At 35.4% G+C, this 26,113-nt stretch overlaps 1 protein-coding gene across 2 annotated transcripts in view; it reads right to left on the minus strand.

Moving 5' to 3' along the window:
- Window positions 1-17,858, minus strand: part of tnrc6c2 (trinucleotide repeat containing adaptor 6C2) — a 55,990-nt gene extending 38,132 nt beyond the window's left edge. For both annotated transcript variants that reach the window (XM_087257139.1, XM_087257138.1), the window contains exon 1: window positions 17,197-17,858. The gene's annotated coding sequence lies outside the window, so the exon portion shown is untranslated. The remainder of the gene's footprint in view (window positions 1-17,196) is intronic.
- Window positions 17,859-26,113: the final 8,255 nt, after the last annotated feature.

Genomic DNA, 26,113 nt, shown 5'->3' on the forward strand with positions numbered 1-26,113 from the left:
AATCTCTGTTCAAAAGCATAGGAATAGCTTATACATGCCAAATACTGCTTTTGGGTCACCACACAATATAATAAAATCTTACTGAAGAGGATTAAAGTTCGCTTATACATCTCATCTTTGTCCAGACCTATTAATATAAAAAAAAATATTCCATCTGTAACACAAATTATTTCTGCAAAATTGTTGCAAACAATTTATACTCAATTTAAACAAATTAATTTTAGTAATCAGTTCAACTTAATTTGTTTGTTTAAATTCAGCCCAAATAAAGTGTTACAAGCATTTAGCGTAAAAAAAAAATGAGTACATAAAATGAATCATTTTTGAATAATCTTTTTCAGTGTATAGGCAATTCATTTAATCTGGGTAACCCATCTTCAATGCAGGTCACTTAAGTTAATTAAGCTGAAACCATAAACCTTTAGCATTCGTGCAAATATGCATGAAGCACTAAGATCAATATTTCAAGACAGAGAGCAACACCTCTTCATACAAGCACTGCCAAAGGCACATCAAATATTCAAACAAATTTGTGAACGCAAACACTACTATCAAATGAGCAAATCCAACCTATTTCTTCCTCAAACGTCTGCATTACAATTAAGAAAACTGTGAAAAGATGGTTTGCATTGTTGCCATTATGTGAAGATGATGAATTTTGATGCAAAAGCATTCAGTTAACACACATATATAGCGTCTGTTTTACCAGAAGACAAAAAATACACACAAATAGATGTTGTATTTCCCATTCATGACATTACCATTCAACACCACCTCAGAACACTGGTAATACAAGGGCTGTGAGATTTGGGGAAAATGTCAAATTGTGATTTTTATTTTTTTTTACAGAAATTGCTATTTCAATTTGATTTGTGATTTAATTTTGTAGTCAAGCTCAATATTCTGTATCGTAGTTTCTTACTGCTAAAATAAACTGAAAATATTTTAACAAACTCCAACTTTTATTTAAATTTGTTTATAAATATTCAGTAATGAAACACTAGTTTTTCTCTTGAGCAAACAGTAATGAGTTATGGTGTTAGTTATCTCCTGGTGCCTCCGTGATGTTTTTTTTTTATATATATATATGGTATAACAGCTACAAGCAACAAAATTGTACTTTGCTGTTGCTAAACATTTTAGAAATAAAGGTACAGGAGCTGTCACTAGGGCAGTGCCTTTTCAAGAGATACATATTTGTACCCAAAGAGTCCACAGCAGTACCTCAAAGGTGCATATTAGTGCCCGAACATACCAAATATGTACCTTTTGAGAAGGTACTGCCCCACTGACAGCTCCTGTACCTTTATTTCTGAGAGTGTAGCTACTAGACAGTGTCATTGGCAATACTTTTAGTTTAGTTTTTAGTAAGAAACTCCTCATATAGCTGCCTGTGGTGCTTTTTTAGGTGCTGGTTGTTATATTTCCTTGTGCCGTGGCAAAAATTCTGCAACAGCTCTTACGAATGCATGATCTGTTTTTGTTCTGTGTATGTGACTTTGAAACCAAAATATTCCCATATTAGCGGCAAGCTGTTTTTCTATGATATGAATAGTCGAACAATGCTTCTGAAGCGGCAGACGCCATCATCCCACCTGTCTGCGCTTTCCTGTTCTTTTGTGGGCTTTCCAAATAGTCTGGTTGTGCAATTTTGATTGGACAAAACAAAAATGTGCTCACTCAATTGGCTAGAAAGGCTGTCACACACAGACGGCAGTCACGCTTTTGCTCTGGGTGGGGGGAATTACATAATGCATATATATTTTACATCACAGCCTCTTGCGATCAGCTAATAACATTTCAAATCACGATTTTTGCAGTTCGATTTTGATTAATCGCACAGCCCTAGGTAATACCACAGCAAATATGCAGTCACGCCGAAAATGCATATTAGTGAATATTTGTGCACAATTAATATTGTGCTAATGAGTTAAACTGAGAAGTAAGTAACAATTAAAAATAGAAACAAGAGCTTCCAATGATTTATCCCAGTACAAAAAGCTAACCAGCAACAGCCAGTCCATTATTAGCGCTAAGGCAAATCTCTCATCCCTGCATTTCCTTACAGCTCAGTGAACATATGCTAATGAAATAATGCATGTGTCACCAAGCATTAGTCTGCACACTGGCATGAAATCAGAGTGACAAAAGCTATCTTCAGACTAATGAAGAAAATTCTCCATATCTGCTGACCTTACTACACACGAGCAGCATTAAATATCAGATGAATTACATTACTTTGTTTAAATTATAATGCCTTTTCCCCTAAAATTAAAAGGTCAAATATTTTATTGTGCAGTGCTATTACCAGTAATCCACATATATTTAGCTTGTTTTGTCTCATCATTTAAAATTCGTGACAAGGAAATAATTAGTTTGGTGTGGCCAGAGAATTTTTTTTTGTAAATCCTTAGTGTTGAGCACTGAAAAGTCATTTGAAATAAAAAAAAGTTAAATTATGAGGAGGCATGTAGACATAACACAAACATTTTTAATTAGTATTTTTCAGCATGACGAAGTCAAAATTGTGGCAAGTGAAAACGGTGAGTGGATAAAAACGTTGACAAATCTACTAGACACAGTGGCTGGTTTTAAAAAAGTTAATAACAAGCCGGTTCTATCCGGTTCTATCCGGTTTATGAATGAATCATTCTTTTTAAGGTGAATTAATAAATGATTATTTATTCCCTTTATATGCCATAAAAACAACGTTTGCTTTAATTTCACTTTTGGGTGATTTGATAATGTCATTGTGTATACTTTGTTATTAGTACATACAGAAACTGGTGGATCAGTTATCAGAGCTACAAAAACAAACTGTTACAAAGAACCAGTTAGCAGGGGGAAATACTGTAAATCTTCAAATTTGCCAAAGGCTATGAATTACAGGCAATACAGTTGTAATTAATATTCAGGTTCTTGCACGGACCAACTGTTTTGCTTTGTAAGAGCTTAATATCTCAACACAAGTAATTAATTTTGCCTTCCCTTTAAGCTTTGACTCAAAAAGCATTAGTAACTGCTGATTTGCTTTAAGATCACCAAGTTTGAAATTTAAGCAACTTTGTAAAACATAACATTTCGTAACCTTGTAAAAATTCCGAGACCTCCTTGAGAATAGTGATTTCTTATTCAGCCTTGAGAGAGGTAAAAAAAAATAATAATAATAATAAATAATAAAAACGTAACCAGCAAAGAATAACAGCATGACTCAACAAGCACAAACCAAAAACAAAACTTAAATTTAAGTCTTAAAAGCACACCCTGCCTCGTAATCTTGACAAGAGGCCCAGCAGGGGCCTGGAGCGAATCATATTGGCACAAACATTGAACTGCTAATCGAGTGGAAACAGACTACAAACAGCCCTCTGTCAAAGTGTAGGCTAGGGGGAACAGAAGTAAGAGAAGGGAGCAAGGCTAATGTGCTAGATCACATTCCCTGGTGATATTCCAAAACTGTTCTTTTCTTAATGCCCTTTTAAGTACAGAATGGAATTCTGAGTGAAGTACTTAATGTTCATTCCATTAAATTCCTAAATATTCAACATCCAAATATCAATTTAAAAACTCAATATTCTTTTAAGAATCCGTAATAAAAGATGCTTAAACCAACAATTCATATCTTAAAACTGATTTTAAAATATTGGGTATAATAAAATCCACTAATTGTACAAAATAAAAGTAACATACTGGTTTATGTCTAAAAAGAGAATTGTTTGTATGATTAAGGTCAGTATTGGGTAACTTTACTGAATTACTTACATTTAAACGTGCCATAAAATGTATTGATTTTTTATAATATTTTATAGAACAGATATTTATAACCCCAACAATTACCCCTAGAATCAGAAGCAAGAACTTGTGAAACATAATAAGCTCTTTAACTAGTCAGTAACTGCTCTCTCTCCCTCACATACACACAGCAAAGTATATATACATGTGCAAAATAATCATACTCCTTTTGTCAAAAAAATATTTGAGCAAACTGAGTGGATGCCTTGTATAAACAGGTTTATTTCAGCTAGAAGGATTGAATGTTTAAAGACACTGAGGTCTGTTGTCGATAAAAACAGCTAGATTATAATTACTCAACAAGAAAGACCAATTGTAATTATTATTATTATTATTAATTTATAATTATCTTGCATGTATTTGTTTATTTATTTTTACATAATTAAAACTGATCGTTGTTTATGTGTCCTTTGTTTCTTTCTTTTTTCTTTTCTTCCATTAAATGTGTCACTCCTTCAGCTTCTCTCAGCTAGAAGGCAGACAAAGGTAAACATTTAATAATTGTCATAATGGAAGATTCTAATTAATTTAATTCAATTTATCTTTATTAACGTAGCACTTTTACAATGTAGATTGTGTCAGTCAGAGTCGATTTTCAATTTAGTTTAATTTTCACTGCTGAAAGTCTAAATACTGAAGAGCAAGTCCATCGATGTACAGCTCAACAAGTCTCAAATCAAGCAAGGAATAAACTTCATCAAGGAAGAAAAAGCTTGAGAGAAACCAGGCTCAGCAATAATGACAAATTGATTGTGCACTAGGGGTCTAAATTTCATCAGTGCCAGTAGACATTTTTACTTTACTCACCTCACCACATCATTCGGGCAACATGAATATGCCAAATGGACAGATCATCATCTTTCCAACTCTATCAGCATAATCTACTGCACTCCGAACTTAACACGTCTTCCACCTAACAACACAAAACTAAATCTCATCTTACTGACAACATGAAATATTATCTCACAAGTCTGGTAATAATCCACACACAGTGCAGTCATATACCAAAATTAATAGGGAAAAGTATTGTGCTGAGTTCTCAGTTTGTGAGACACCAAGTGACAACATTGTATTGTACTTAGGGACAACATGCCAGCAGAGAGCCTTGGTATGGCTGGGCCAACGATTGGAGTTGCCAATCAGCTGTCCTGAGTTCCCCTCTGGCTCAAAGCCCTCCCATTGCTTGGTTAAACTCTTCCCTACTTTTGTGAGCCAATCAGAATACAGGCGCTTTAGTGACTGTCATTCCCATTAGATCTTGGCAGTAGTTCAGAGTGAGAAGATAGGAAGCAACAGTGGATCGTGCTGAAATTATTCTGGCACATTTTGTGAAGGGGGATACTGTACGGCTTTATTCCACATCCTTTGTGTGCCAAAACTTTCCAAAGACTACCAGGCCAGCTGTTCATAAAACACAGTCATATGCTTCTAAGCAATCTTAACCAGTCCACAAGGAAACAAGTTTGCTCAGATAAAAAAAAGCTGTGGTGTTTACAGTGCCCATTAATAGACTTATATTACATGCAGGATTCTTGGTTAAATTTCTGGTTGTTTTAGAATAATGAATCAGTGATTTGCTGCCTGCATCACTCATCTGTTGTGGAGATAACTTTGTGAACATTTATTAATGTGACTTTAATGCTTCATTATTAAAAGTATGCAATATTTACTGCATAAATGTTTAACCTGTGATGTCGACAAACACACAGACGTGCTCATTCTGGATTTTTTTCGAATGGAAATCAAAAATCTTCAAATATTGCCGTTTTGGGCATAAAGATAATAGAAAGACATCGTTCTTAAAGATAATAGAAAGACAAAGTAAACGCCTGTTATGATTTAAGGAGTAGCAGAGCAAACAGCATGGATGGCTGGCATATGGGCACATACTAGGGCAGAACAATAAATTGCATGCGAATGTCATGTGTGTAATATACTATAAGGTCGGCTCTGCAATCAGCTGTGAATCTTTAGCACCAGTGTTCAGCCAGAGCAGAGTTTACTATGCAAAGTTCTCTGCCAAAATACATAAACTTTTGCATGCCAAGCTTATAGATTCCCATCTACAGTTGATTAGAACAACATTACCATTAGACATGGGTCAGGCACCCTTACTAGATTAGTTGAAAAACATCTTATTCCCCTAAATGGAAATAACGCCTTTTCTATGAATAAACTTGAATCAATATCAAGAGTCAGATCTCTAAAGATACAGTTAGTGTGCCCGATGCTCCATCTCAAGTGGACTTTAGTCCATTACTAGCCTGATGCAGAAGATGTGGTAACAAAGATACAGAGTAATCAAATTGAATGAATAATAACAGGGTAAAAGGACTGTGTTCAAACATAAATGATTAGTCAGGTAAATGTGTAATTTGCCAACTAATTAGTTGATTCATAAACAATCAAGAAATCAAATTTACCAAATAGCAGATGCATACATCAATAATGACTCGTTTCCACTGAATGGTACGGTTCAGTATGGTACGGCCAAATGGTACCAATGGTACCCTTTTGGTAATTGTGTTGAATAGCAGAAAGTTGCAGTTGATGTCATTCTCGATCGTCAATGTCAATACGGGTCATTAACATATCGTATACAAAACAGATGCTTTATACATATCAACAGGCCTACTTGAATGTTAATAACTAACCTTTCTATAAAGATGATTTGATTATAGCTGCAGATCAATGATAATGCAAAATAGTATTGTAACATCTACGATTATATAAAATAAAAAACAAATATAACAAATCAAAACATACAGAGCCTTACAGTCTGAAATGTTACCAATTACAAAAACAAAAATACCCAAAACATGCATTTTGGCCTTATTTATATTCATAAATGATACAAAACATATAGAGTCAGCACAAACCTCTCATTTTTCTTCTTTTTCACCGGCACATGTAACGTTAATATCTTTTTAAAAAGTAATTAGATCATTTTAAGTTCATAATAGTTCAAAAGGTAATGATAATGATTAAACATGGCAGTTTGTTCATGTTCTAGATTAAAAGTATAATTTGCCCCTTTGTTTTTTGGGGGGGCTCCTCCTTTGTTTTTTGCACTTCAAAGGTTTTCACGTTCATCTGTTTCTGAAAAGAAGTTGTCAAAAGCACCACAAAAATCACATCGACGTTATTATCATGAGCTGAAGTACTTTATTATTTTAAATATACGGGAAGTGACTGTGAGTTTTCTGAACAAAGTGAAACCACTCGCGCTTTTAAACGGCTTATTATGGTGTAATGTGTAGGCTGTGTGTTTAAAAATGCAGCTTACTTTGTTTTCATTCTCTTGGCTTGTGCATGCGCTAGTGACGTTTCTCTGTAAACCAATAGCGTTTAGCTGCACGTACCCTTGTTGGCTTTGTAGCCTTTGGAAAGGGAATGATATATGGTTCCCTATTTGGTACCTTTTGACCGTGGAAATGGATATAAAAGTGTGCCGAACTGTACCTCTCAGTTAAAACAGGTCATTGGGTACATAGCATAGAGTAGGCATGGGATGATAAAAAATTAGGAAATTAGGAAAATTCAAGGTTTTAAAACCGTCAGAATTTTCTGCTATACCTTTCCTAAAGTATGAGTAAGATTTTTAGGACAGCAGTATCTCCAGCAGAAAAGATCTCTAATGTTGCCGATTTAAATTGTAAACAAAAATCTGTGTTTTTGAAACAAATGAAGACAGCAATGTTCCATAATTCATTTCAATTATTTACCCTGACATGACATATACAAAATGGAAAAAGGTTTTGTTTTTTACCCAGACATTTAAAAAGAATATACTTTAGAACAGATATCGCAATACTGTGATACCGTAAAACCGTGATATTAATATCCAAGGTTATCATACCATCACAGGGCTCGAAATTAACTTTTTTATTTGGTAGCACCAGTGCTCCCAACTTCAAATATTTAGGAGCACCAAAAAAAATTTAGGAGCACCAGAAAAAATTTAGGAGCACCCACCAAAAATGAATGAGCACCATTGCAAATTGTATTTTAAAGGGATTAATTGTATTTGTAAACAACATCAATTAGGAATAACAAAAAACAGAAACAACTATCTAACTAATGCTGAGATGACATTAATATTTGTGTTTAATAATTCCAAAATGTATGTCTAATATTTATAGAATATTAATGATGATTAAAATGACAATAATAGTAACAATGAATTACATTTGGCTACGCAGTGGCGCAGTGGGTAGCACATTCGCGTCACAGCAAGAAGGTCGCTGGTTCGATCCTCGGCATAGTTGGTGTTTCTGTGTGGAGTTTGCATGTTCTCCCTGAGTTCACATGGGTTTCTGCTGGATAAGTTGGATAAGATTTGCTGGATAAGTTGGTGGTTCATTCCGCTGTGGCGTCCCCAGATTAATAAAGAGACTACGGCCCCGTTTACACTAATGCGTTTTAGTTTGAAAACGCATAAGTTTTGCTACGGTTACGCCATCCGTCCATACTACGCCGGAGTTCTTGAGCGCCGAAAACGGAGCGTTTCGAAAACGCTGGAGAGGCCGTTTTCATTCTGAAACGCTGCTGCTCCGTCTCAGTGTGGATGATGGAAAACGGAGACATCTGAAAACGGAGGCGGGGCTGCTGAGATTCGCCTCTCTGATTGGGGCTTTTCCTCAATATTAAGTAGCCTAACACACAGTTCAGTCTCGCATCTTCTCCGTGTAAGTTAAGACTTCGCAAGTTTGATCATGGCTGCAGTCTCTTCTTCTCAGTTTGATATGGAAAACAGACCGAGGACACGGGTGAATCTTCAAAGGGAACAGTGTACTTTATAACTTCATTCACATCACCCTGGCTACGTTGTTTCACTTTCTCAACAATAAAATGTAAACATGATTTAAGAAACTGCCTATTTTCATTTTAATATTAGCAACTTAGACAGCAGAAATGTTGAGGCGCCGTGCTGCATATATGAGCGTCATCTTCACTGTGGATATTTATAACAAAACGGAGCCGATAACAATTGCCTCCTTTCTATTTCAGTGAAAATACGAAACCCTCTCTTTTGCTGTATATCAGTTTTAATAATCGATAATGGCCATTATAAAAGTATAACATACAATAAGTTTATACATTATAGGAAATAAAGGCAAGCGATTAGTCAATACACAGAATGTACGTGCTTACATTAATCGTTAACTTATCTTTGCGCTCAGCCAAAACACGTTACCTGAGAACAAGTAATAGATTCCAGTGACCAAAGTCAGGGAATATGTCGTTAGATACAGACAACAAGATGAATGAAATATCAGGTTTAATAAATATAGTGAGATTAGATCCAGCGGGAGATGCTTGATGAGAAGTCCGACTAGCACAGCTCTCATCTGGGTAGATTGGCTGCAGCGCTTGCCTGAGAGTGTGTGTGTGGTCACGTGATGTGCGTTTTTAGCGTTTTGGTGTGGACGAAGATCAGTTCAGAAACGCTGGGTAAAACGCGAGTGTGGACGCGGATCGTTTTCATTCTAAAACGCCGTTTTAAAACTAAAACGCACTAGTGTAAACGCGGCCTAAGCCGACAACAAAATGAATGAATGAATGAATTACATTTCTCTTCATCATGCAGCCTTAAATGTGCTTGAATGTAAATTATCTGCTAAAAAGTTTGTTACATTAGGAAAAATACATTTATGGTTTGCATCAAACAAAATTGAAGCAATGCTGTAAGAAATGTTTATTTTGTACTAATGTTTTTTATATGCATGTCAATTTAATAAATAATATTTCTGATACAAAACAAATAAAAGACTACAATACATTAATCAATTAAAAGCTTAAAGCTGCAAAACAGTCATTACTAACTAAATAGAAATATAATATACATCTCAAGAAAGAATAGACAAAAGAAAGTAAGAAAAGTCTCACTTCTACCATTCTTTAAAAGTTTTGGATAGAGTTTGGGTCAATTTAAATGTTCAGTCTGAGCTGATTTTTAATTCTCTGTGTTTGTAGAATAAAGCAGGTCAATTCATGAGCAGGCAGAGCAGGATTCTCGCGATGACCACCGGTGTAATACCGCTCTTTGTTATAAGCCGCAGTTTCAGTGTAAACTCAGTAAAGGTGGGCTTCTTTGGCGATGATATGTTTAGTATTAGACTTTACATTTGGCAGACATTTGCGCTGAACACGCAGTGAATGCAACGCATCGAGATTCGGGCACCTTCTCTGAAAACTCTTGATTGATCTCAGCAGGCGGATCAACATTCACCATGTCATGATCGCTCTCATCTGCACCTCAACTTGGGGTTTGCAAACCTGTGTGCTTTTCACTATTCAGCTGTTTGCATTTTCCACGGTCATAAAAGCTCAGTCCCTGCCATCTAACAGCAGAAAGCCTTGAGTGATTGGCAGCTAGCTAATATGAACCAATATAGCAGCAGGGAAGAGCAATTCAGCACGTTTTTAGAAAAGAGCCAAAACAGATCGCACTACAACCATTATGTGCAGTCGCATAAATGCTCCCAAATATTTTATGAGGTCACATAGATTCATTTTCGGGCACATATGACACCAAAATGGTCGCAATTTTGAGCCCTGAATCAGAATCTTACACTGGCCCATGCCCAGTATGGAGCATGAAAACTCCACAGCATGGGCTGATCTGGTTACAGAATCACCATGAGGGCCATGAAAAATGCAGTGGGTCAAAAGTCTTTACTTAGATTATGCCTATTTCTGCAAGCATGAGACCACTGTACCAGACATTTCAAATTATATCTTACATGATGGAAATCGTCATTTGCACTAATAAAGAGCATTCACACTTTGAGATTTGTCAAGTTATCAAATTATCTAAGCTTATTCAAATCTTACACTTAAAACTAAAAAAATAAAACTTAATTAAGACTGAAAATGATGATGGAAAAACATTTAAATAAATCTTATCAAATGAATAGTTTTGACAAGTATTAGAATATACTTAGGTCAAGCAATTTAAGAGGTTCAAGGGATGTATTTACCAGAGGACCTACAGTGCAGAGGTAAACAGAAAAACACTTAAGGGTCTAGATTTTGGGGTGGGCTGGTCTGGCTTATATATCCAACTTGTAGAGGTTTTGAGCAGAGGCTTGTGTGCTAACGAGGACTTTTGGCACACTAAAGAGAAAAGGAGGGGAAAACACTGAACCTATGGCCTTCTTGATGCCAAATATTAGCAACAGTAGATTTTCTTGGGAATTACTGAATGGGTCATCAAAAGGCATTCTCAAACTACAACCTACAAAAAACAGCTTAACACTTCATATGTGCTAAATTTAAAGGGTCACGAAACACCAAAACACATGTTTTGAGCTGTTGACAGTCGTATACGTGTCCCATGCTGCTATAAACACTATTAGGACACATATAATTCACTAAAAAGTGAAAATTGGTTGTTTTTGAGTTACTTCGAGCAAATTCGTACTTCCGGTTTGAAATTAATTTTTGAAGCTGCGTCACGGCCATGAGATCTGTACATGGAAGTGCCTTATTACATCTCCGAGTGAGCTGCATTAATGCATGAGCAAGACTTGGTTCAAACCAATCAGCGCGCTCTATTTTGTATGTGTTGCAACTTCCTTAATATGCATGATAGCTTCCAAGACTGTTTGTACCTGATACAGTGTTCAGACAGCAGAGAGACGACACGTTGTGTTGCCAAAACAAGCGTGCGGTGTTGCTTTTATAATTTGCTGCAGTGAAGGTTTTGTTTTCATTTTCTCTCTATGAGAGCGCAGCTGGACTCACGTGTGGATTACAGTGCACGCGACGCTCGATAATACGTGTCCAAGGAACATTGTTTACCCGAGAGCTTTTCTCATCTGGAAATAGTGAGATCTGGAGTTGCTGCTCGTCTCCTCTTAATAAAGATGCGGCTGTAGTTTCTGTTGATGGTCCTGTGTCTAAGGATTTGGTAAGTGAGCGACCAGTGGTCTTTGTTTGTTTATTCAGATGCCAAAGTTAGTTCGTATCGAACTATTACACAGAGAGTAAACATGTTAGCATCAAAATCAAACTTACCATCGAGGATTTTTGCCGCATTTTGTGACAGGAATAACACACACGGCTTTCTGACGCTACCTGCTGAGTGCATCTAAGTTTCTGGTAAATTTCTGTTTTTTTTTTTCCTCTCATTCGTCGTGCAGTAACAAACATTGCATGAAAGATACATGCTTAGAGCAGTTCCTCCAATAAAATATCTAGTCTGTCACGAGGGGCATGAATGAAATTCCTGAATCAAAGAGCCAAACTGCAGTTAAAGTCCACTATTTAATAATTTGTCAAATAATTTGATTATTGATGTCCATGTAAACAGTCACTGTCTTTCTCCCCTGTGTGTGTGTGTGTGTGTGTGTGTGTGTGTGTGTGTGTGTGTATGTGTGTCTTTGTGTGTTTTGCCTCTGTGAAAATCAGCGCATGCCCAAACAGACACTCCCATTTTTATGCAAATTTTTAAAGACCTTCCATCTTTTACTCCTCGAACACTCCCCCCTAAACAGAGCTGGACACGCCCACTTTCCTGACTTTTTCCAAAGTAGAGGTGTGAAAAAACCCTGCTGAAACAAGGGGGTTTCATGGCCCTTTAAGTTTATGTACAACTGCGGTGGGCACCAACTAATACATTTAGAAAGATTAACTGTCACATACAACCAGATTTTATGAGAGGCCAATCAAATGGCTAAACCTCTAAATAAAAACAACAACAACATCAACAACAACATTTTAAACAACATTCTAAAACGTGCATGACAACCTGTAAAGCATTAGAATAACCTAATGCATCATAAAAGTATAATAAATGTAGACCACACAAATTAAAGTACTGTTGACTAAATCTAGATTTCTGCATTAGATTGGAAGCAAAAATATTTAGTGCTCACCAAAACAAAAACAAATTAGTTAATTTGGTTAATAAATGTGATCAAAATGATTTGTTTAATGATTTCTGTTGTTTTTATAAGACCAACTACAACTTTTAGACATTTGAAAAAAAAAAAAAAATCATTGATTTAATCTAAAGTAAACAATTTCAGACAAAACTAAGAATTGCCACCTAGCTTTAACAACGTAAGGTTACCCTCCCCATATTACATAGGGGTGAGTAACTTAAAGCAAACATTGAGACAATTTTGGGCAATTGATTTATTTACATCAACTTGTAGATAAATGGAAACCAATCACCTAAGGGTATGCACAAGCTATTTAAGAGTCTTTGAGCGTACTCACACTATGTACAGTTGCCTTAAACACGGCTAAAGCACGCTTGTCCGCCCTCCCGTCTCCCCTGACAACCTGCACTCACATTACATTCAGGCATGGGTGGGCATGCTTATGTCATCAATGATGCGCTGTTCAGTAGAAAAGCGCTCTCGCTTAGCATAAAGGAGATTTTTTAATTTATATCGTTTTAGTCGTTTGGGATGCAGTGACATGCAGTCAATTATTTCACAGAACAGATCCACCACTTTTGACACTCATAAACAATCATAAAGTCCTCATGCTGCAGGAATTAGGAGGTTTGCTAAAGGTGCAGCAGTCGTGCAGTGAGGGGTTGGTGTCTTTAATAATCTACCACAGTTTGCGTTTATTGAACAGTAAGAATGATGAAAAAATCCATATAAATCAATACAGTAAAATTTTACCGTAAAAAGCATAGTGTGAGTATGCCATTTGTTGTGCTCTAACCATGTCATGTTTAAGTCACCAGGGGCCTCATGTACGAAGACTTGCGTTGAAATCATACTAAAACATTGCGTAGGCACAAAGCTGTAAATGTGAGTACGCAGAAAAAAATTCAGATGTATGAAACACTGCGTACGCCGAATCCCACGCATATTCTCTTTGTACATGTGAATGAACGTGAAACTGAGCGCAACATGCACGAGCGTAAAACCCCTCCCTACCTCCTCCCCTGTATTAATATGCTAATGACTCTACTTTGGCAAAACACAACGAAAAAGCAATGGCAAAAGCAAGCAAAAAGAGAGTTAAGGTTAAGGTTAAGTTAAGGTTGAGGTTAAGACAGTTGGGTCTAAACATCGCACTGAGTGAATTAAAACAGAAATAGTGCGATGTAAAGGTGTAACATTTTGTAGTGGCTATAACAGCATGAGTGGCGTAGCTCGTAAAATGCATGGCAACATGATTTGACAAGTTCGAGCATAAACCCGGTTGGAATCCAGCTTCTGATGAAGTCATTGTTTTTGTTCCCCCACTACATCAGATTTCATCACAAGAAATGTGCGTACGCCAGGCATGAAGTTGGCGTGGACCTGCGGACATTCCCATGTTCATTTCATCGTTAGTAAATCCAAACGCGAGCGTGAAACCTGGCGTGCGCAAAGTTTTAGTGCATACACAGCGTTGATACATGAGGCCCCAGGTATATAGAACTGAGGTGAAATTGAGGCTACACAATACTACATAGAAACTATAGCTGTCCAAACATCAGTACCAGCTCTTTTCAGAATAAATTTCTCAAAATGAAATCAGATAAGGTGTTACACCAAAACACAACGCTCCATGAAATAGAGACAGCACAATCCTCTAATAGTTCTCCTTTTCATCATGAAGGTTAAACTGCAGTTAATGTAAGAGGCCACTCACAGAAAAAAAATAAATAAATAAAAATAAATAAATAAATAAATATATATATATATATATATATATATATATATATATATATATATATATATATATATATATATATATTATTTTTTTATTTTTTTTACAGCCAGTCAAAGTTACAAAACACAACACAGACAAAAATAGTATTTATATATTGATAAATAAAATAAATTTGATGCTTATTTGTACAATACAGCCATAATCACATTAAAATCTTGAAAGAAGAAACATGAGGCTGTGTGTCCACCAAAGCGTTTTTGTGCTGATGAATTGTTCTCTCCAATGCTTTTTAACAACCAGCTAATCCAGCTGCATTTCTGAAAAAAATCTAAATGTGAGAACACATAACAGTACACAAAAAAAACCATCCACAAACACAAGAATTACTTCAATGTACCTTAAAAAAAAAAAAAAAAGATCATAAGACAGAATGGGGGGAAAAACTGAAGCAGAGCAGAGACAATTTCTGGGAAACCAGCCAACACACACAAATCTTTTCTTCTCCAACTCTTTCCCTTACCGAACCCCATCCTGTCCTGCTGCATTGCTAACCATTCTCTGTTCACAGACAAGAGGATTTCAGTCCCTTACATCAGAGGGTTCAATCTTCAAATGAACTGGGCTGTAGTGTGATGAAGTAATGACTGAGAAAAATAAGGCCTAAAAGACCTCATAATTTATCCTTTCTAAATTTGACAAAGGGGTGATTTTTCTTTTGAAAGTATCAAACAAAAATATTTGATTGAAAAATAACTGAAATCTTCGAAGACAAGAGCAATGTGCTTTAATTTTAACAAAGCAAGCAAAGCACAGCCACAAGATTAAATTATATCCTGCTGTAAATTGATGCTTGTAATCTAACAGAAAGCTGCAATATGCACAGAGAATCCTATGAAAGACAAGGGATTCCCCGTCTTCAGCTACCCATCAGTTTTTACGAGCTCTTCAGTTCAGAGGCTTGTATTTACCCTCAAGCTTGAGCAAGACGGCTCATCCATAAAGGTCTGTCCTTTTTGCCTTCTTGACACAAGCTGAACACTGGCATCTCACACCTCCAAGCTTTGACCCCAATCCCCTGCAGTAAAAGGAGGAACGGTGTATCCTTAGATCCAGACAAGGATGGGAGGTGGCGTGGGGAATAAATCACGGGTGAATTGTAGCATAGGAGCTCCCTGATTTATAATTAAGCCTGAGATGCACACACACTCAAAGAGTAGGCAGGTTATGAATTAAGCAAATTAGCCTAATCATTTTATCACTGGCATTATATTTCCAAGAGAGGAAAACACAGTAAAGAATGATTTTTTTTTCTCTCAAAGTATGTATGAATATATATGAGCAATTCCATGCAAATGTCAACCATGGCAGAAAAAATATATTTATATATACACGTATTGCAAAATAGCGAAACCCTTTCTAGGTTTTTTGTGTATAGCTTGTATTTTACAAACTATAATGTCTGGGTCAATGTTTTCAAACAATTATATTTGATTTACCAAAGTCACAAAAGTGCCAATTTCAAATCTGTCATATCCATAAGCAAGCTTTTTCCTTATAAATGCAAATAAATGTAAAAAAAATAAAATAAAATCAAAGATTTTAAATCAAAGAGCTCTTATCTATTTGATTAGCTATTTCTAATTTGATTACTATTTCTTTTGGGTTGTGCAGTTTAATTCACAGAATTTCTACAAAGTATGCTGTATACTGTACACTCACATTCTTTTATTGGTCATGCCCATATTTTCCTCATTTAAAATATAAAAATTTTTTTACAGATTGATATTTTTCTGATAACTCTGTGGTTAGTTCTTTTGGAAAATAGAGAAAAAGAAAAGAGAGAGAGATAGAGGAAATTATTTCATAAGATTAATTAAATACCAGTTTTTGTTTTTTAACAATGCACTATATTTTTAAACATAATGTAGAGCTAACTAATCAAAAAAGCAAATACTTTACAATCCCATAGGGATTTCTATACAGTACTTTGTGGATTTCTACTGCTGTAGTAAACCAGCAAAAATGTAAAACTGTAAAAATGTAGAGCCATATGGCCACAAAAATTGGAGGTCTCAACTATGTTTAAAAGGATCAAATGCCTGTTATATAAATAGTATACATAATTCGACCAATCTTCAATTATTTTGAGAGAGAAAGAAAGAAAGAAAGAATAAAGGGCATCTGCCCTTTTTCATTTTTTAAAATCTATTTTAACTTCATGTTCTGATTTGTTTCTTATTTTAAAACACAATCATTATAGTTCAAAACAAACAGTTATGTTTGCCCAGTTAGTTTACTTTAGTAGCTTGGTGAGCTAACAAGAACAGAAACCTAAACAAATAAGCATCAGTGTAGAATGGTCAAAGCTAATTTTGATCTAAAAAGGAAAGCAACGACAGATTACACGTCTAAGCGACAGTTAGAAACAAAGTTGAAAGAACATTATCAAGTTATCAATTATCAGAGGCTTAAACTAAAAGAAACTAAAGGTAAACACATTACAGGCTCATTCAACCGACAGTAACTTAGTCAAGCGTCTTAAATGGTCACTCCATTCGCTAAATTAAAACTTGCAAGTTTCAAGTACCAGCCCTCAATTAAACTATTACCACAACAAATAAATGTTTCTAAATTCACAGCCTGCTTTGCAGATGATGATAAGGTACTGATAAATTATAGACTGGAAAAAGGTCGAATGCAGCCTGTAGACCGTTTATTTATGTTAGGAGTCAATCGGCATAGGTTTTCATACACACACAGCCAGTATCAACTTACCTTTTTGATCACAAGTCGAGCTTTGGCAGCTTTCGTTTAAAAAAAGTGTTGCATGTTGTACAATGGTACAAAAGGCCTTTTCCCACGAAAGTACCCGTAAAACAAAGTAACACTGTCCTGAACGAGCAGCTGAGATTCCGAAATGTCTCCAGAAAAAGGCAGCAGAATAAAAAGAAATGCAAAATTTAAACTGAAAACGAAAAACGTCTGTTATAAAATATTTATGCAGACTTGGAGCTTTTGGCTCTGATGGAGATTAAGATGCATGCATGATTGAAATAAAATACATGACATATACGTTATCAAACACGATTAAAATATAGAACAAAATAACGTCACATTAAAAAGGCGAGGCAGTTTGTAAAGTACAGTGACATACATTTGTCATCAGTATTAGCATTTGATCTAACGTACGGTGCAAAATGAAGAAGAGGGCAGTTTGAAGCTGCTGCTGCTGTCATGAGATTATACGAGGCGAGCTGCTTCAGTAAAGTGCAAAATTAAAGATAGCGAACAGTGTAGCGAGCAGTCTGGCTGCAGTTGCGTTCAGAAATCCAGAGATGTGTTTTAAAACGACAGCGCATATATCCAGGAATAAGTGCGGAGTGTCCGAAGAGAGCGCTGAAAGCATCGGGTCAAGATCAAGCCTCTGCAGCCATTTTGTTCGGTATAAACACAGAAGACGTGCAGCTCTACAAGGATAGGCGGGGCTTCATAGCTCAAGTCATTTCCATATGACGTTTAACCAACCAATACGCAAGCAGGCTGGGTTTACAGCGGAGCACCGACTATAAAAGGTTTCAAAGCATAGCTAGTGTTTAGAAAATTAGAAGGGCAGAGACATCTGCACGCTTAGTACTCAAACGGTTTTTTTAAACCTTGTGTTTTCATTTTACATTCGAATTAACCATCCGTCCATCCATCTAATCGCAAAGCGCACGAAAGAATTGGTTTGAAATTGAATTTACTCTGAGAAATACGAAAGAAACAGAGCACAGTCTCGCAGAAGGGTCCAGCCTCTGTTGTAATTTCCCATGAGACAAAGCAGCGGGGAAGAAAAGGTTATAGAAAGAAAACAAGGCGGATTTTGTTTAAATAATACAATATACATAACATAGAATAAACAATAAAACAAATAAACAAAAATAAAAATGCTGCCACTGTTTTGCTCAGCCTAGGTCCACATAATCCAATTAGGCTACTGAAAATCAGTCTGGTTTTGATGTTTTGGGACTTAGATTTATTGGACACTTAAGCTTAATTGATTGCCTTCATGGATTTAAATGAATAATCTGGAGTAATAAGCATTGTCTTGGTTTCAAGAACCTGGGAGTGAACTGGGAAAAGACTAACTAGAAGAGGGAAAGATGTTTGTTTCATTTGTTTCAGTCAGTCTAACACTTATAAAGTTCAAGGTGTCATATCAGCTCTGAATTAAGGGGTTGTTTAAAACATTGAGAAATCTCTCTCTCTCTATCTCTCTCTCTCTCTGTGTGAGTGTGTGTGTGTGTGTTGATATATATATATATATATATATATATATATATATATATATATATATATATATATATATATATATATATACATATACACACACACACACACACACACAGTTGAAGTCAGAATTATTAGCCCCTTTTATTTTATTTATTCATTTATTTTTTTATATTTCCCAAATGATGTTTACCAGAGCAAAGAAATTTTAACTGTATATCTGATAATATTTTTTCTTCTAGATAAAGTCTTATTTGTTTTATTTAGGCTATAATAAAAGCAGTTTTAATTTTTTAAACACCATTTTAAGGACAAAGTATTAGCCTCTTTAAGCTATATTTTTTTTCGATATTCTACAGAACAAACCATCATTATACAATAACTTGCCTAATTACCCTAACCTGCCTAGTTAACCTAATTAACCAAGTTAAGACTTTAAATGTCACTTTCAGCTGTATAGAAGTGTCTTGAAAAAATATCTAGTAAAATATTATTTACTGTCATCATGGCAAAGATAAAATAAATTAGTTATTAGAGATTATATATATATATATATATATATATATATATATATATATATATATATATATATATATATATATATATATATATATATATTCGATCATGGCATTTAGATGTAACAGGAATTCTTTTATATGGTGGTCTATCTAACGGCTTCTCTGATTGGATCTTGATTTAGGACTGGGTATTGTAGTTTTAGTCTTTATGGCAATTACAGTGTTGGACTGCAGAAGAGCCGATAGTACAATTAAGTGCTATGAAATTATTAATTAGTTAATTTTCTCTATTAATCAGGGGTTGACACTGTGGAATGAAACGGTAACAGCATATGTTATTACGCAGTGGATGCCTTTCCAGCCGCAACCTGGCACTGGAAAACACATACACTCTTGCATTCATTCACACACATACACTACGGCCAATTTAGCTTAAATTTAATTCACCTATAGCGCATGTCTTTGGACTGTGGGAGAAACCGGAGCATCCGGTGAGAACATGCAAACTCCACACAAAAATGCCAACTGACACTGCCGGGGGCTCAAATCATTAAAGTGATATTTTTCCTACTCCACTAATTTAACTATGCAAATGCAATTTAAACTCCTTTCTGTGATTGTTTTAGGAGTTATGAATTATTTACCTTAATTTTGAGAAATAAGGACAACCAATATCAATAAACAGTTAAACTACTCGCTATAAAACAAGTATGTTTTTGACATACATAAAAATAATATCATAAGAAAATAGCAGTTTGCAGCATCAGGCACTTAACAAGCTGTTTTATAGCTGCATATCAATTAAAGTGAATGTGACCAGAAGCCAATAAGGTTTCAAATGGTTGTACCTGTTCTTACATAAAAAAACGGTCAATAGGTGGCTGTTTCCTGGCCAAAAGAGAGCACAACTCTCAGTGCTGGGAAACACACAGTATGGCTAAATTTTAGTTTTACAAATTCACCTATATCATATCTCTTTAGACTATGTTGAAACCATGGCACTCAGAGGAAACCCACACAAACATGGAGGGAACAAACCCTGCTAAGAAAAGCCTTCTGGTCCAGCCAGTACATGAAACAGCAACCTTCTTGCTATGAGGCTCACTTAGACAACACGCTGGCCCAAATAGTAATACCATTACAACAAATTATGTGGATTGCCTTAATATCTTAAAAAGCTTAAATAATTGCTAATGGATTTATGCTACAACCTTTGATACCCTTTTAGTTTGGTTATGCTTCTTTTCAGTCACCAGGAATTCCTATTTCTTTACCATCCCAAAAGCCCAAAAATGAATGTAACAGTATGAATCTTGTCCTTTAATATTTAGGAAGCTAAAGACTCACACCATGAACTCTATTTGCCATAAGACTACAGATGAATTCCACCTCTGTTGTGAATGTTAGAGGCATTTATCCCCTCAGGTGAGTGGTGATATTCAGGAGTACATAGCTGTAATAGGGGTTGGAAATGGGTTAATTTAGTTTTTGGTAAACAGAGAAACAGAGGTCTTTTGCCACAGGCGAACATGTAATGGAGAAAACAAAACAAAAAGAGAGTGCAAGAGAGTTGTTAGTGTCTGTAGCCTCCCTCTCTCTCTCTCTCTCTCTCTCTCTCTCTCTCTCTCTCTCTCTCTCTCTCTCTACAGGGTGGTGTTGTGATTAATTCAGCTTTCTTTTGTATGACCCCAAGGTCAGAGGAACAGAGGGAGTGAGGGGTGAAACTAAGGGGGGTAAAGCAGTGCATAATTCACTCCTGCAGCAAACGCCTCTCTGCTTTTCTAATCTGAAATGTAATCAAACTAGCTTTATTACAACTGCATTGGAAGAGCCAAGGATTGGTAAAAGGGTGACTATAAACATCAAAAAGAACTCACATTTAAGACATCTGATCTGAAGTCAGATCACACCACAGGTGGTACTATAACACATTCTGCCCCCCACCCCCCCTCTCTCAATTCAATTCAATTCAATTCAATAATTTCTTTATTGGAATGACAATTGTTACAAATGTATTGCCAAAGCAGTTATAAAATTCACATAAAAAGTAACATACATATATAATAATAAAAAAAAACAGTACACACAGTAAATAGTAGTAGTAAAAAAAAAGAAAGAAAGAAAAAAAAAGAAAAATATTTATATATAATAATTAAATAAAATATCAACAATACATCATATTATTCAACATATCACAATATAATATAATATTCAATATATTATATTATTATTCAACATTAATTATTCATAGAAATCTACAAAAATAGATCAGAATAAACCGTGTTTGTGTGTGTGTGTGTGTGTGTGTGTGTGTGTACACGTGTTTTTATGACATCGGGACACAAATCTGTATAATGACATAGGTATGACACAGGTATTACAAAATGAGGTGAAATGTGAGGACATTGGTGACGTCCTCGTTTCTCAAAATGCTTATAAATCCTACAGAATGAGTTTAATCAGAGAGTAAAGCTGCACACAGTCTCCTGTGATGGTTGGGTTTAGGGGTGGGGTGGGGTGAGGTGAGGGCAATACAATATATGGTTTGGACAGTATAAAATGAATGAAAACCTATGTAATGTCCCCACTTTTCACAAAAATAAACGTGTGTGTTTGCAGGCGCATCACTGATGGTTTTATTGGTCTGCTCTGCCTTTTTGTGACAGGCATTAATGTATTGGGCCACTAGAAGGACACACTCATTCTTTTCCCCTAGTAAATATTGAAGCTGTGTTTTATTGTCTAACTCAGTGAATTGGGGGTAAATGCTCTGTAGTTTGGTGTAGAATGTTTCTCGGATGTACTGATAGTTTGTGCAGCGGGTGAGGAAGTGTTCCTCCGTCTCCACCTCTGCCTGAGCACAGTGTGGGCAGATGCGTCTCTCTCGAGGTTGCCAGTTCTGTCTGTATCGGCCCGTCTCTACAGTCAGACTGTGAGCACTCAGCCTGCACTGTTAGACCTTACCAGGTTTTTTTACAGTAGAATACTGGCAACACTGTTGCCAGCTACTCACTGTAAAAGTTTGGTTACAGTAAGTAACTGGCAACAGTGTTGCCAGTTATTACTGTAACTAAACCATTACAGTGAGTGGCTGGCAACAGTGTTGCCAGTTATTTACTGTAACAGAACCGACACAGTGAGTAGCTGGCAACAGTGTTGCCAGTTAATTACTGTAATAGAGCAGCAGTGGTAACTAACTGGAAACTGTGTACAGTTAAATACTGTGTTGTAGTGTTACAAATCACAGCATTTTACTGCATACACATTAATAGTATGTCATATATAGTTATTGTAGTGTTACTAAAATTAATCAGTATTCTTAGCTGTTATTTAAAAATAGAAGGCATAACATTTTTTCAGACAAATTTATTTTATTGTTTTGGCACCAAACAAATAAATAACAGAAAATTTATAACAAAATTAAGAAATCAGCAGATATAAATATTGTCTTACATATTACAGGTCTGCACAGTAAGGCTCCGGTCACACTAACGTTTGAGCATGCAAAATTCTGTCATACTGCACTGCGAAGTGGAATTAAACAAAGCGAGTAGTGGAATTAAACAAAATAATTAGAGATTGAAAAAGCAAGCCAGAGAGGTCATGTCTTGATCTTTGATTGGTCTCAGGCAATCACATGATGTGATTTTGCATGTCAGCAATTTCCAAGCTTGAACTTTCCAATGCTGCGAATTATGAAACTTGTCGCATGAGCTATCATTCCAGGTATGCAGTATTCACATGCGTATGAATGGAAGTCTATATGGAGAAAAGTGCAGTGTGACCAGGACTTTAAGCTGTAACTCTAATTAAACACAACTGATCAAACTAATTAAGGCTTGTTAGAAATCTACAGGTAATGTTGAAGCAGGGTGGGTACTAAACTCTGCTGCGCTGCAGTTCTCCAGCAACTTGGAGTTTGACCCCCATGGTATATAGTAGTGGTGCTCAATCCTGTTCCTGGAGATCTACCTTCCTGCAGATTTCAGTTGCTACCCATATCAAACACACCTGACTGTAATTATCAAGTGGTGTTCAGGTCCTAATTAATTGCTTCAGGTGTGTTTGATATGGATAGCAACTGAAATCTGCAGGAAGGTAGATCTCCAGGAACAGGATTAAGCACCCCTGGTATATAGCATAATTTTAAAGCAACTGCCAACATTTATCACAATCACATATCCAATAAACACACACACACACACACACACACACACACACACACACACACACACACACACACACACACACACACACACACACACACACACACACAAAATGTGTTACTCTCTCCTCAATGCTGACCATGCAAAAAAAAAAAATGAACAGCAAAAAACACAAAATAATTATTTTACATTTTAAAGTTTTAAATAATTAAAAACTGTGTCAAATCTCAATAAAAAGTTTAAAATAATTATAAAAAACAAAAATAAAGTTGGCAACACCGAAAAACCAAAGGATCCAATCTTTTATTGTTATAATTATCTCATGACAACAAACTTTTTTATTGTTTCTAATATAAATTCATAGGTGGAAACACTGCTCTGAAAAACACTTAGCAACAAACTCAAAACCTGGGACCGGACAGTGGAGCTTTTGTGTGTGGATGGCTATGTGTATCATGTTTTTGTGATTCCCTGTGATGATGTGCACATGTTACCTTACTGAGATGATGGAATTTAATTTTGGTTTAGTTGCCAGAAAGATACATACAACTGTTAGCATCTGTACATTATGGCAGTATGCAATATCCAATAAATACATATACTTAAACAAAAGTATTTTTGTTTATTATAAGTTATACGAGGAGAGGCGAACTAGCTAACAATGTAGCTTTCAAGTACACAGTTCAAGATAACAACAATATAACTTAAAACACAGCCTTATTTTAGAAACCCTCAAAAACATTTGAAAAAATTTTACTTACTCCTTGTAGATTCTTATTTAAAAACTAAAACATATCAGACTCTACATCTGAATTGATGGACAGAGAATAGAGCACACTCAGCAGTAAACAAATCAAACACCTGGCTCCCTTGAAGGGCCAGCATTTTCTGAAAACTCTTTTTAACACCTTTGTGTTTAGAATAAGTTGGACAGCCTGTGGGAGTGTGTGGTGATGCCTAAATCATTATTTTCTGCCTTTAAAATGCACGTCTCTATAAATAGCAACATAAACCATCAGGGAAGATGGGACAGTAATGGTTGAAAAGTAATTTGCATTTTATTGTCAGTTACTATCTGTAATGAGTACATAACGTAAATTAGGGTAATTTATTCTTTGCACTACACAATTTCATACAAAGTCTACTCCTTTTCCAATAAAATACTGTTTCCCTTTATTACAGCAAAACACTGGCTATTTTACAGTTATTTACTGCACAATATACAGGGTAACAGTGCAGTTAAACTAATTAAACACACCTGATCAAACTAAATCTAAAGGTAGTGTGTTGAAGCAGGGCTGGAACTAAATTCTAAATAATAATAATAATAATAATAAATAATCTGATAAAAAGCCTTTATACTATACTGTTAATGCCACTTTTACCTACTTCATTTGAAGTTTTCCAAACAAATTCATTGAGTCTCTGCAAAAATGTATGTACGTGCTGTTTAGGATATTTCTTAAATAACACATTTTTACTAGTTATTTAGCAAAATACTAATATTCAGCTTAAAGTGCAATTTAAAAGCTTAACTATAGGCTAAACTAGGCAAATTAGATTCATCATAGAAAAGTAAACAAAGTGATAAAAATGATTGTGATAATTTGGTTGCTCTGTGTGAATATTTTTGCCTTTAAATGCATCTCGTTGATATCTTTACCTTTTAATTAGCTCTGTGACATTGACATTGGTTGACTCCTGATACTCAATGTTAAAAACATAAAAAGAACCAAAGAAAACACAGAGATGGCTCACTTTCATTGTCTCACTTTCTCCTCAATACTGACCATACACATACCAATACCAAAACTGAACAGTATATATATATATATATATATATATATATATATATATATATCTATATATATATATATATATATATATATATATATATATATATATATATATATATATATATATATATATATATAGCAACATAAAGCATCAGAGTACATGGGGTAATAATGGTTGAGCAGTAATTTACCATTTATTATCACAGTAACTATCTGTAATGGGTACATAAATTAAATTACTGTAATTTACTCTTTGCAATACAAAATTTCATACAAATCCTGCTCCTTTTACAGTAAAATACTGTTTCCTTTTATTACAGCAAAACACTGGCTATTTTACAGTTATTTACTGCATAATCTACAGTAAGGGTTAACAGTGTGTATTTGGTCATTGTTGTTCTTAGTTTACTGTCTTTTACTGCGCTCAGATATGTTGCTGTGGTATAATCTCTATTTAGGTCTAAATAACATTGAAGTTTACTTTGTTTTCCGGCTGCTTCATTCCAATAAACCAGATACTCTTCTTTTTGTGCATTTATTAATTGATTGGGCTTAATTTTGTGGATGAGCATGTCCTCTCTCTCTCTCTCTCTCTCTCTCTCTCTCTCTCTCTCTCTCTCTCTCTCTCTCTTCCCAAACATCACTTTAGAGCTAATATTTGAATGATTCTCTAGTGTCATGTCTAAAGTGATGACAAAACAGGTGATTTTTGCTGACATTTTAAAATTATAACCCGAGTGGCAAGAACTGCAATCAGTCTCAAGACATTTCCCTGTATTCTCTGTTGCAATCAGTATATTACAATAATTATCCTCAAAAAAGCCAAACCAATGCAAACACTACTAGAAACACTACCAAACTATCGTATGAATACAGCACTACAACATACAAAAACGAGAGAGAGAGAGAGAGAGAGAGAGAGAGAGAGAGAGATCGACTTACT

The sequence above is a fragment of the Danio rerio genome, chromosome 6 (assembly GCF_052040795.2).
Source record: "Danio rerio strain M-AB ecotype USA chromosome 6, GRCz13ab, whole genome shotgun sequence".
NCBI lineage: Eukaryota > Metazoa > Chordata > Actinopteri > Cypriniformes > Danionidae > Danio > Danio rerio.